The following is a 14,375-nucleotide window of genomic DNA, read 5'->3' on the forward strand; positions in this document are numbered from 1 at the left end:
TTAGTTCATTTCATTCCGATCTCCTCTGCTTTATTGTAGCCATCTGCTGCAGCCTGTCAACTATGCCTCTGCCTATCCCTGTTCTCTCCTCTCCGCACAGGCTACACAAACGCCTCACACCGCGTGGCTGCTGCCTCTCTAACCTGGTGGTCCCTGCACGCACCACACACCTGGAGTTCCAGGTCTCAGGCAGCCTCTGGAACTGCCGTTCTGCCGCCAACAAGGCTGACTTCATCCCAGCCTATGCTACCCTCCAGTCCCTCGACTTGCTGGCGCTGACGGAAACATGGATTACCACTACTCCTACTGCTCTCTCCTCGTCTGACCATGTGTTCTCGCATACCCCGAGAGCATCTGGTCAGAGGGGTGGTGGCACAGGAATCCTCATCTCTCCCAAGTGGTCATTCTCAATTTTTCCCCTAACCCATCTGTCTATCTCCTCATTTGAATTCCACGCTGTCACAGTCACTAGCCCATTTAAGCTTAATATCCTTGTCATCTATCGCCCTCCAGGTTCCCTTGGAGAGTTCATCAATGAGCTTGACGCCTTGATAAGTTCCTTTCCTGAGGATGGCTCACCCTTCACAGTTTTGGGGGATTTCAACCTCCCTACGTCTACATTTGACTCATTTCTCTCTGCCTCCTTCTTTCCACTCCTCTCCTCTTTTGACCTCACCCTCTCACCGCCCCCCCCTACTCACAAGGCAGGCAATACGCTTGACTTCATCTTTACTAGATGTTGCTCTTCTACTAATCTCACTGCAACTCCCCTCCATGTCTCCGACCACTACTTTGTATCTTTTTCTCTCTCGCTCTCCTCCAACACTACTCACTCTGCCCCTACACAGATGGTAACGCGCCGCCGCAACCTTCGCTCTCTCTCTCCCACTACTCTCTCCTCTTCCATCCTATCATCTCTTCCCTCTGCTCAATCCTTCTCCCTCCAATCTCCTGATTCTGCCTCCTCAACCCTCCTCTCCTCCCTTTCTGCATCCTTTGACTCCCTGTGTCCCCTATCCTCCCGGCCGGCTCGGTCCTCCCCTCCAGCTCCGTGGCTTGATGACTCATTGCGAGCTCACAGAACAGAGCTCCGGGCAGCGGAGCGGAAATGGAAGAAAACTAAACTCCCTGCCGACCTGGCATCTTTTCACTCCCTCCTCTCTACATTTTCTTCATCTGTTTCTGCTGCTAAGGCCACTTTCTACCACTCTAAATTCCAAGCATCTGCCTCTAACCCTAGGAAGCTCTTTGCCACATTCTCCTCACTTTCTCCTCACTGCTTTATCCTCTAGACCTGTCTGCTGCCTTTGATACTGTGAACCATCAGATCCTCCTCTCCACCCTCTCCGAGCTGGGCATCTCCGGCGCGGCTCATTCCTGGATTGCGTCCTACCTGACCGGTCGCTCCTACCAAGTGGCGTGGCGAGAAGCTGTCTCCGCACCACGTGCTCTCACCACTGGTGTCCCCCAGGGCTCAGTTCTAGGCCCTCTCCTTTTCTCCCTATACACCAAGTCACTTGGCTCTGTCATATCCTCACATGGCCTCTCCTATCATTGCTACGCTGACGATACACAACTAATCTTCTCCTTTCCCCCTTCTGATAACCAGGTGGCGAATCGCATCTCTGCATGTCTGGCCGACATATCAGTATGGATGACGGATCACCACCTCAAGCTGAACCCTGGCAAGACGGAGCTGCTCTTCCTCCCGGGGAAGGACTGCCCGTTCCATGATCTCGCCATCACGGTTGACAACTCCGTTGTGTCCTCCTCCCAGAGTGCGAAGAGCCTTGGCGTGACCCTGGACAACACCCTGTCGTTCTCCGCTAACATCAAGGCGGTGACCCGATCCTGCAGGTTCATGCTCTACAACATTCGGAGTGTACGACCCTGCCTTACACAGGAAGCGGCACAGGTCCTAATCCAGGCACTTGTCATCTCCCGTCTGGATTACTGCAACTCACTGTTGGCTGGGCTCCCTGCCTGTGCCATTAAACCCCTACAACTCATCCAGAATGCCGCAGCCCGTCTGGTGTTCAACCTTCCCAAGTTCTCTCACGTCACCCCCCTCCTCCGCACACTCCACTGGCTTCCAGTTGAAGCTCGCATCCGTTACAAGACCATGGTGCTTGCCTATGGAGCAGTGAGGGGAACGGCACCTCCGTACCTTCAGGCTCTGATCAGTCCCTACACCCAAACGAGGGCATTGCGTTCATCCACCTCTGGCCTGCTGGCTCCCCTTCCTCTGCGGAAGCATAGTTCCCGCTCAGCCCAGTCAAAACTGTTCGCTGCTCTGGCACCCCAATGGTGGAACAAGCTCCCTCACGACGCCAGGACAGCGGAGTCACTCACCACCTTCCGGAGACATTTGAAACCCCACCTCTTTAGGATGAAGTAATCCTTCAAAAATATTGTTGTAAAGTGGTTAACCCACTGGCTATAGGGTGAATGCACCAATTTGTAAGAGCGTCTGCTAAATGACTTAAATGTAAATGTAAATGTACAAGCGGTTGTACCCCTTTAAGAACAAATCTAAACCTTTATTTCGGAGAGTGCATAAAGCTCACCTGTGAATGAGAGAACCAGTCGAATTCACGTAGGACCATATCTACAGTGGTCACCACTGAGAAGCTCTCTCCATGATGGATGAGCACCCACAAAAATTCTACAAAACATGACCACACTCAAACCGTTGCTAACCATTTTCCATCATACAGCCATTGGGTCTGCCAGGTCGCAGTTGTAAATGAGAACCTGTTCTCAACTGGCTTACCTGGTTAAATAAAGGTGAAATAAAAAAAATAAAAAATACTGTTAAAACAAAATTCATAACCAGATATATACTGTTAATCAGATGATTTGAGCGTTACCCAGCCATTCACCACGCCAAAAATCTCTCACTCGTCTCAATGAAGATCACTTCCAACTTAAAAAGTATTCAGCGGAGGGAAGACGCAAGCTGAGACGAGGATCAAGCCACGGAATAGTGGGATTTTCAAGCCATCAGGAAAACGAAGCAAATCCTATCCCCAGGCCACTGGCTCCACGGAGGAATGCGGGGCATCCACTTTAATTGTGCTTTCTCGTCCCGATCCCGATCTCGCAAAATCAAATTTCCCCTTTTCCCACTCACGGATTCCCTGTAGAGCCCGGTGTACTGTATTTAAATGCCACTCAAGCAGCCGCATAAAATTCTCAGTGAATTCACAGTGGGGTTTAACTGGAAGGGATTTCAATACTGTTAGATAACGGAACACATGAAGTCTATATTGCTATATGAAACACAGACAGACGCACGGACGGACAGTAAGCCAGCCAGACAGACAGTTGAAAGCACTCAAAGACATACAGACAGACCGGCCGACAGACAAACAACTGACTAGACAGAGGTAAACAAACACACAGATAATCACAGGCATACATCGGAGGACAGACAGACAGATGGGCAGAGCAACAAACAGCCAAATCATCATCTGACAGACAAAACAGACAACCAAATCCTATAAACAAACGTATAAGTAGGCCAAACAAAAGGGCTTACAGCCAGTCTGACAGATACACAGACAGACAGACATACATATATCCCCAATGCTGTGCAACACAAAGGACAGTACAATAGTGGGCAGCGGCGGGTGCAGCAGCGGCAGCAGCAGCGAAGGGAGACTTAATTAGTGAGGTCAGAGCCCCAGGGTACTTAGTATAACACTGGAGGCCTATGCAGCCGCCCCCTGGCCCTATGGCGAGGTGGATATTACATCTTTGCGATAACATCTCCTTACATAGGAGGGGGCCCCAGCATCACAGCATAAAGACTCCTGTTTTCGGCAAGTTTGAAATGAGGCTTTGTTCCTCCAGGCCTCCCACCTCCTCCTCCTCTTTCCTCTTGGGTGGGCCGTGGAGTCTCTCTCCAAAAAACTGAGCAACTTGTGTCTGGGAGTAGGGAGGAGACCCCCCTCTAAACACATATACACACACACAGACACACACACACACACACAAACACACACACTAGTGAGTACACACTGGCGCCCTGCTCTCCACCCTCCCCCGATGGTGGCGTCCCCTGGCTCGTGGCCATGTCTCTGTGAATGGAGAGGGAGAGAGAGAGAGAAAGAGGTCCACAGAGCACCGGGGAACAGCGCCCACCTTGAGGCCCACAGAGGAGGGCCGGAGGAAGGCCAACTCACCCGAGGGTGAGTGGTGGGCCTGTGGGTAAGGTAGGAGGAAGGCCTGGGGGAACGGGTCCAGGTCAAAGGTGACTGCCTGCCTGCCCACTATGGCGACCTCCACAGAAAGACATCCTTTAACATGGAGCTCCACACAGGAATCTAACCCGTTTCAATGTCAAGAGGAACACATATACAGTATATAGGCCTATACAGTCAACCCATCAATACCCACCACTCACACACACGCTAATAACTCATCCTAGCGATGTGAAAATGTTCTCCACAATCCACTCATTGATGCACTCCTTCCCACATACTCTCCATAAATACTACTCTCAATGATATATCATTGACTTTGAGTATCAGATAGACTATTACAGTGAAATTGGTGTGACGATTCATAATATGTCTACATTCATACCGCTCTCAACGATAAAATGAGTACACCATTGACTAGGAGTATCAGATAGTGTTACAACTGACTCGAAATGGCTATTATTTAGTCAGAATCACTATGACATGATAATCAGACATTATAAGGGGGTCATAATGACTTCCTTAACCTGCTTGACTGTCTCAACCTGATACAGCATGTCAACGTCCCCACACACAGTTCTGGGCATACAGACCTGGATGTATAAGAGCTTGTGTATCTCACCATAGGTCCGTAACAATGTCTATGAGTACTCTGTGTCCCAGCCGTACTATTAAATTGAGAAACATCAAGTCCCTTGACACATCCCTCTTCCATAAGTCTGCCCTGCCCTACAAGTTGACTGCCTTTAGTTCACCCCTGATCAGATGGTCGACCTGAATAATACCATTCTAAGCAACATCTTAAACAGCCTTACCCCTGACAAAGCCTATCCATGGTTCACAGAGGAGCTGTGCAGCATGAGGACCCATGGCAGCAGTTAAGAGCGTATGTGGAGAAGTACTGGCCTAACTGTCCACCTACTGTCCTTTAAAGTCTACCAGGCTTGCTATTTCAAAGCGTTAAAAGCAACCCCGCTCCAACTTCTACTCTGCCATGATAGACAACCACTGAGGAAATCCCAGGACCTTGTTCTCCACCATCAATCGCCTTCTCCACCCTACAGACTCTGGCTCTCCCACATTAACTAATGAACAATGCAACCAATTTGCTCTTAAAGGTTAAAATTAACACCATCCGACAGAACATTGTATCCTCCAACCTCAACCCCACTCTGGCTTTTAACCCACCACCCATATTTGCCCCCATTAAGTGACTTTGCTCTGGTTTCACCTGCTTCTGTGTTAAAACATCTAAAAAATGCCCCCCCTCGACCCAATTCTAACATCACTGTTCAAAACATGCTCAGCTGCTCTCATCCAGTTTGTAGCCAATCTGTTCAACAAGTCCCTCCACACAGGGCAGGTGCCGTCACTGTTCAAAATCGCTGCCATCCCCCCTTGATCAAGCAACCATCCCTTGACCAAGACCTCCTATCAAACTATAGGCCTATTTCTATCTAAAGTCCTGGAGAAGATAGTGGCAACCTAGCTTCACTCACTCAGACTGTTGGGGCTTTTAAAAACAGGCCTTAAGACTCTCTATCCACTGGCCTACCCCTCCTCCTAGACTTTGATTGTTGCTTTCATGATATGATTATACAGTATACAATACAATTTATTTATGTTTATCTTTTATTTTATGCACTTTGAGATTATTCCTGTATAATGAAAAGCACATCAAATGTAATAAATTCTAATTATTATACATACGAATGACAAGTCCTACAATGCATAATAACTGCATCCTAATGCATTATAGCTGCAGGCTTTAAGTAAAGTGTTACAGTAACATTCAGAACATTTCAAAGTGTCCCAAGGTCTTGTGATGTAAATATCCCTGTGGTGGGCTGATGATGGCTCAGTTGCCAGGTAGGAAACAGGCACGTGCCCATTTAGACCTTTTATACCAACCAGCTGCCTGTCTTATGAAAGTGTAAAATCAGATCTGTCATTTTCCAGTCACAGGTCTATCAAACCCCAACTCATCTCCTCCCCCCTTTCAAAAACGATCTCTCTTTTTTTCAAGCAATAATGAATTTTTCCATTTCAGGCCTGTGTGTTTGTGTGTGTGTGTGTGTGCTCACACGTGCACATACATGCACACGCATACTCATACGTACGTGCGTGCTGACTCCCAGCCCCAGCGCTGGGTGCTTTTCAAGTTCATTATCACTTGTTTTATAGTGGAATATTTAAGTAGGGGGGCCTTGGCAGCAGCACGGCTATAGTTAGGAACAAAGAGAGAGCGCGGTGGCGTGGCGAGGAGAGAGAGAGAGAGAAAGGGGAAAGCTTTTCGGTAAGTGTTGTGCCACACTTCATGGAAAAGCTGGGCGGGCCGCACGCAGACAGGGCTAAATTCAACTCATTCCTGTATTAATGGGGGCTTATGTGCGATCCACCTCTCTGCTAGAGGGCATTAGTATGGCCAGACAGCCAGGATACACCTCAAAATATCCTCCCATCACTGCCTGTCGCTGTCCCCTTTGTTTCCAGCACATGTGTGGCTGGCAGTAGGGCTAGGGTATGGGTGCAGAAGGTGAGGGGGTAAAGGTTGGTGGGGAGGAGGAGGAGTCAGGAAGAATAGAAGAAAATGGACATGGAGTTAAGACCAGAGGACAGGGAATGGTGAAGACTGCTAGAGAGAGAAGAGAAATGACATTGTCACTTCTTTGTCACTTTCTCTTAGTGATGGCCCCACTGACTCTCTCATTGCCCCCCCGGACCCCTCTGTTCCCCCCTCCCCCCAAACTGCTCTCCTCTGTAGCCTCTCAGGGTGAAAGGTCACTCTTTGTCACATAAACACACACACATCGAGAGCAGGGCTTAGGGTGGTAGGCAGGTTCAGGATTTGCTCATTTGATCTATAGAGGCGAATAACCTCAATGGAATTTCCAATAAACTCTGGTATGGGAAACCTCCACAACCCTTACACAATGCGTGCTAATATAACATGGATGTGATTCCCAACCACATATGTTAAATATAGCATATGGGCATGTTCTTTTGTGGTAGTATCGCAATTCTATAGGTATTGCATACTGAAACATTTTACATTTTAGTCATTTAGCAGACGCTCTTATCCAGAGCGACTTACAGTTAGTGAGTGCATACATTTTTCATACTGGCCCCCCGTGGGAAACAAACCCACAACCCTGGCGTTGCAAACGCCATGCTCTACCAACTGAGCTACACGGGGCCCAGCAAATGACTGTAAAACCTTGGAGCATATTGGAATCCTATCATTGTTTTGTTTTGTATCTTTCTGAAATGTTTAGAGTTGAATCTATCTCATAACAGGGTTTTGTTTTGTATTGTATTGTGTAGAGAATTATACTGAATTATGTTGAACTCGATTGTTACAAATTGAATTGCTCTGTTGTTGTATTGTATGCTCTGTTCTGTTAGCTGCCTTCCCCTTGTGGCTCGGGAATGCAGTATGTGCTGTCGGCTTGGCTTGTGTGCCTGTCTGTCTGTGTGTGTGTTGTGTGTGTGCATGTGTGTGTGTGTCCTCCTGCGCACTTGCCCGTGTGTGTCTGCACTCGTGTGTCTCCACATGGGTATGTGTGAGGGCGGGTTCTGTGGTTATTAGCCCGTAGGGATAATTCGGCTCTATGTAGGTGGCATGACCCGGCTGTCTTTGGCAGGAAGGCTGTGATGGGAGTGCGACCCGTGCTGCTGACCTTACAAATACAATACAGCGACCTGTGACCCCCACATTAAAGGAATAGTGTTGTCTTTCCGCCGTCGCGCAGCCAATTAGGCACACGGGCCAGAGGATCTTCTGTCTTTTAACTGGAGACCTCTCCTCCTTTACTATGATCTCTCCATCCCTCCTTTATCTGTCTGTGGTGTTATAGATTTGTAAGAATTACTTGAATTGCATGGTTGTTCTGTTTCTATATCACTGCTTTGTTATCGTACCGACTCACATAAATGCATTCTGTATACATACACATACTCTATGGAGTACACACTGAACACACACACTAATGTGCGCGATCACACACACACACAATAACCCCAACCACACACAAACACACACCATACACCCCCCCCCACACACACACACATACAAACTGTACACACACACACCCCACCGCATTCCACCCCACAAACATTCTCTATAAATAAGCCATGGAGCGTGACAGCACATTGAGTCTTCTGATGGAGGGTCATTGCGGACCCCTGTCCCCTGTGCGTCAATCAATCACAGGGTCATACCAAGGGGACAGAGGGGTAGGGGTGTGGACATTAGAGAATAGATGTCTGTCACCAGTGTCTGTGGCCCTGGGCCCTGGACAGGCCTGTCCCCTGTCCCCAGTCTCCCCTATCAGGGTCCATGTTGAAAGAGTGACCAGCCTTAATCGACCGGGGGGGGGATATGGACATATCCTATATGTCCTATACTATAACGATGGAAATATGAGCTATATGTCCTATGTAATAACATGTATTGTATGTCATATACTGCTGTATTGGTAGGGATACCTACTAGGGCTACCTACTAGGGCTATCTGATCTGAGCAGGAAAACCCTGGTTATAGCCTAGAACTAGGGACCTGAGTAAAGGGTGCTGATTGTCACGATCGTTGAGAGACGGGTCGGACCAAGGTGCAGCGTGAAAAGCGTACATGTTTATTAACTCAATAAACATAAAACAAAACAAGAAACAACGTAACGTGAAGTCCTCAGGCTATACACATACAAGCCTAAACGGAACAAGATCCCACAATACACAGTAGGCAATAGGCTACCTAAGTATGATCCCCAATCAAAGACAATGAGCGACAGCTGCCTCTGATTGGGAATCATACCCGGCCAAACATAGAAATAGACTAACTAGAACCTAAACATAGAATATATAACATAGATTTCCACACCCTGACTCAACAAACAAGAGTTCTATAGGTTAGGGCGTGACAGTACCTCCCCCCCCCCCCCCCCAAAGGTGCGGACTCCGGCCGCACAAACCTGACCTAACAGGGGAGGGTCCGGGTGGGCTTTCAGCCTCGGAGGCGGATCCGGCTCCGGGCGTGACGACCTCTCCCTCTCTGCCTCCCTGTTGCGCCCCTGGTCTGGTCTGGATCTCGGCACGATGCTTCCCATATCCTTCCTCCCACGATGCACCAAGCCCTGTCTGGACCCTGGTGTGGAAGACCCCGAACCTGGAGAGGGGCTGACGTCTGGGCCTGGATCGGTAATCCTCCCGCGATGCACCAAGCCCTATCTGGACCCTGGTGTGAGAGACCCCGACCCTGGAGAGGGGCTGACCTCTGGGTCTGAAGTGGAGCCGCTGACCGGAGCTGAACTGGAACCCGGTGGAGCGGACTGCTCTGGCTCCGGAGTGGAGCTGCTGACTGGAGCTGGACTGGGCACCGGTGGAGCGGAATTCTCTGGCTCCGGAGTGGAGCTGCTGACCAGAGCTGGAATAGGCACCGGTGGAGCGGACTGCTCTAACTCCGGAATGGAGCCACTGACCGGAGCTGGACTGGGCACACTCACCACTGGTCTGGTGCGAGGAGCAGGTACAGGGCGTACCGGGCTGGATACACGCACCACTGGTTTGGTGCGAGGAGCAGGCACGGGGCTGTACTGGACTGGATACGCGCACCACAGGTCTGGTGCGAGGAGCAGGTACGGGGCTTACCGGGCTGGCGACACGCACCACTGGTTTGGTGCGGGGAGCCGGTATGGGCCGTACCAGGCTGGAGACACGCACCACTGGTTTGGTGCGTGGAGCAGGTACGGGCCATACTGGACTGGATACATGCACCACTGGTTTGGTGCGGGGAGCAGGTACGGGGCGTACCGGGCTGGCGACAGGCACCACTGGTTTGGTGCGAGGAGCTGGCACAGGCCGTACCGGGCTGTGGAGGCGCACTGGAGGTCTGGAGCGTAGAGCTGGCACAACCTGTCCTGGCTGGATGCCCACTTTCGCACGGCACGTGCGGGGTGCTGGCACAGGACGCACTGGGCTGTGAACGCGCACTGGCGACACAGTGCATATCTCTGCATACCTAGGTTCCTCAATGAACACACGCTCCTTTTTTTGCCTGACCAGCTCTTCTCTCCGTGCCTCCACTACTTCCTTCTCCCTTTGAGCCGCCTGTAGCGCCTCCCTCTGAACGGATAACTCCTGCTCCCTCTGAGCTAACAGCCCCCGTAACGTGGTGGCCTCCTCTCTGACTGCTCCAGTCCTTTTCTCTCTCGCCAATTCTCCTCCAGTGAGGACTCCTCCGGAAGCCCCCACGAGATAGGGAACAGAACCTCATCATCGTCGTCATCCTCCAACTCCTCTGTGTAAAACTGTTCCCATTCCTGTTCCCATGGTCGTAGGGACTCCAACTGGAACCCCACCGGGTGCAGTGGTCGGGGATCTTCTCTCTCGATCCCCGACCACCCTTCTAGCCCCCCACATTTTTTTTATTGGGGTTGCCTCTCGGGCTTCCTCAGCGGTTGGTCCCGTTGGCGTCGTCATTGATCCTCTCCTACCCGGGCCTGTACCTTCACCCAGGGTCCTTTCCCAGCGAATATCTCCTCCCATGACCATCATTTACCCACCTGTGACATAGCTATTCGCTCCTCCTCGGCACGTTGCTTGGTCCTTTTGTGGTGGGATCTTCTGTCACGATCGTCGCGAGACGGGTCGGACCAAGGTGCAGCGTGAAAAGCGTACATGTTTATTAACGTGAAGTCCTCAGGCTATACACATACAAGCCTAAACGGAACAAGATCCCACAATACACAGCAGGCAATAGGCTACCTAAGTATGATCCCCAATCAGAGACAATGAGCGACAGCTGCCTCTGATTGGGAATCATACCCGGCCAAACATAGAAATAGACTAACTAGAACCTAAACATAGAATATATAACATAGATTTCCACACCCTGACTCAACAAACAAGAGCTCTATAGGTCAGGGCGTGACACTGATATACAGTGAGGGAAAAAAGTATTTGATCCCCTGCTGATTTTGTATGTTTGCTCACTGACAAAGAAATGATCAGTCTATAATTTTAATGGTAGGTTTATTTGAACAGTGAGAGACAGAATAACAACAAAAAAATCCAGAAAAACACACGTCAAAAATTTTATAAATTGATTTGCATTTTAATGAAGGAAATAAGTATTTGACCCCATCTCAATCAGAAAGATTTCTGGCTCCCAGGTGTCTTTTATACAGGTAACGAGCTGAGATTAGGAGCACACTCTTAAAGGGAGTGCTCCTAATCTCAGCTTGTTACCTGTATAAAAGACACCTGTCCAAGGAAGAAATCAATCAATTAGATTCCAAACTCTCCACCATGGCCAAGACCAAAGCGTTCTCCAAGGATGTCAGGGACAAGATTGTAGACCTACACAAGGCTGGAATGGGCTACAAGACCATCGCCAAGCAGCTTGGTGAGAAGGTGACAACAGTTGGTGCGATTATTCGCAAATGGAAGAAACACAAAATAACTGTCAATCTCCCACGGCCTGGGGCTGCATGCAAGATCTCACCTTGTGGAGTTGCAATGATCATGAGAACGGTGAGGAATCAGCCCAGAACTACACGGGAGGATCTTGTCAATGATCTCAAGGCAGCTGGGACCATAGTCACCAAGAAAACAATTGGTAACACACTACGCCGTGAAGGACTGAAATCCTGCAGCGCCCGCAAGGTCCCCCTGCTCAAGAAAGCACATATACAGGGCCGTCTGAAGTTTACCAATGAACATCTGAATGATTCAGAGGAGAACTAGGTGAAAGTGTTGTGGTCAGATAAGACCAAAATCGAGCTCTTTGGCATCAACTCAACTCGCCATGTTTGGAGGAGGAGGAATGCTGCCTATGACCCCAAGAACACCATCCCCACCGTCAAACATGGAGGTGAAAACATTATGTTTAGCGGGTGTTTTTCTGCTAAGGGGACAGGACAACTTTACCGCATCAAAGGGACGATGGACGGGGCCATGTACCGTCAAATCTTGGGTGAGAACCTCCTTCCCTCAGCCAGGGCATTGAAAATGGGTCGTGGATGGGTATTCCCGCATGACAATGACCCAAAACACACAGCCAAGGCAACAAAGGAGTGGCTCAAGAAGAAGCACATTAAGGTCCTGGAGTGACCTAGTGTCACACCCTGGTTCTGGGACTCATTATGTTGAGCCAGGGTGTGTTCATTTCTATGTGTGTATTTCTATGTTGGGTGTTCTAGGGTGTTTTTCTATGTTTGCCTGTGTGACTCCCAATCAGAGGCAACGAGTGTCAGCTGTAGGCTGGTTGTCTCTGATTGGGAGCCATATTGAAACTGTATGTTTTTCCCTTTGGGTTTGTGGGTTTTTGTTCCGTATCAGTCATTGTAACTGAGGACTTCACGATTCGTCATTGTTTGTTGTTTTGCATTGAGTACTTTAATTAAATAAAGTCATGTTCGTATCGCACGCTGCGCCTTGGTCCACTCACTTAGTACCTCGACCTTGACAGAAAAACCCACCCGCCAATGACCAAGCAGCGTGTCCAGGGGCAGCTTTTGGGCTGGACATGGGAGGAAGCGCCGGGAGAAGAGACGGTGGAGGCGCGCCGTAGAGAGGAGCTACGGCGTGATCAGGGTCGTCGTCAGACGGTCGTGAGGCAACCCCAGAAATTTTTTAGGGGGGGGCACACGGCATGGACGACGGGGCTGACGGAGGAGAAAAGGGGGCGGATCCAGAAGGCCACCAGGCCAGGGGTACACCGCCCTGTACGTCCTGTGCGGATGCCTCACACAGAGTGTGTGAGGGTAGGCATTCAGCCAGGACGGGTGGTGGCCGCTCTTCACTCCAGGCCTCCTATCCGTCTCCACAGCCCGGTTCGGCCTGTCCCTGCTCCACGCACCAAGCCTACGGTGTGCGTCGCCAGCCCAGTCCGGCCTGTCCCTGCTCCACGCACCAAGCCTACGGTGTGCGTCGACAGCCCAGCCCGGCCTGTCCCTGCTACACGCACCAAGCCTACGGTGTGCGTCGACAGCCCAGCCCGGCCTGTCCCTGCTCCACGCACCAAGCCTACGGTGTGCGTCGACAGCCCAGCCCGGCCTGTCCCTGCTCCACGCACTAAACCTACGGTGCGCGTCGCCAGCCCGGTCCGGCCTGTTCCTGCCACCCGCACCAAGTCTACGGTGCGCGTCGCCAGCCCGACCCGGCCTGTTCCTTCCACTCGCACCAAACCTACGGTGCGCGTCGCCAGCCCGGTCCGGCCTGTTCCTGCCACCCGCACCAAGTCTACGGTGCGCGTCGCCAGCCCGACCCGGCCTGTTCCTGCCACTCGCACCAAACCTACGGTGCGCGTCGCCAGCCCGGTCCGGCCTGTTCCTGCCACTCGCACTAAGCCAGGGGTGCGAGAAGTCAGCCTGGTAAGGCCCGTCCCTCTTCCACGCACCAAGCCAGGGGTGCGAGTTGTCAGCCTGGTAAGGCCCGTCCCTCTTCCACGCACCAAGCCAGGGGTGCGAGTCGTCAGCCTGGTAAGGCCTGTTCCTCCTCCACGCACAAAGCCAGGGGTGCGAGTCGTCAGCCTGGTAAGGCCCGTTCCTCCTCCACGCACCAAGCCAGTGGTGCGAGTCGACAGCCTGGTAAGGATCGCTCCTGTTAAGTCCAGTCCTGCTCCAGCCGGCGGGGCCAGACTGGACCAGGGGCACTATGGGGGGTGTATTGGAGGGAGGTGGTCAAGGCCGGAGCCAGAACCGCCGCCGAGGAGGTATGCCCGCCCAGCCCTCCCCTGGTTTGTTTAGTTGAGGCGCGGTCGCAGTCCGCGCCTTTAGGGGGGGGTACTGTCACACCCTGGTTCTGGGACTCATTATGTTGAGCCAGGGTGTGTTTATTTCTATGTGTGCATTTCTATGTTGGGTGTTCTAGGGTGTTTTTCTATGTTTGCCTGTGTGACTCCCAATCAGAGGCAACGAGTGTCAGCTGTAGGCTGGTTGTCTCTGATTGGGAGCCATATTGAAACTGTATGTTTTTCCCTTTGGGTTTGTGGGTTTTTGTTCCGTATCAGTCATTGTAACTGAGGACTTCACGATTCGTCATTGTTTGTTGTTTTGCATTGAGTACTTTAATTAAATAAAGTCATGTTCGTATCGCACGCTGCGCCTTGGTCCACTCACTTAGTAGACGTTCGTGACACCTAGCCAGTCTCCAGACCTTAATCCCATAGA

Source organism: Coregonus lavaretus, assembly GCF_964263955.1.
Source record: "Coregonus lavaretus genome assembly, chromosome: 25".
NCBI lineage: Eukaryota > Metazoa > Chordata > Actinopteri > Salmoniformes > Salmonidae > Coregonus > Coregonus lavaretus.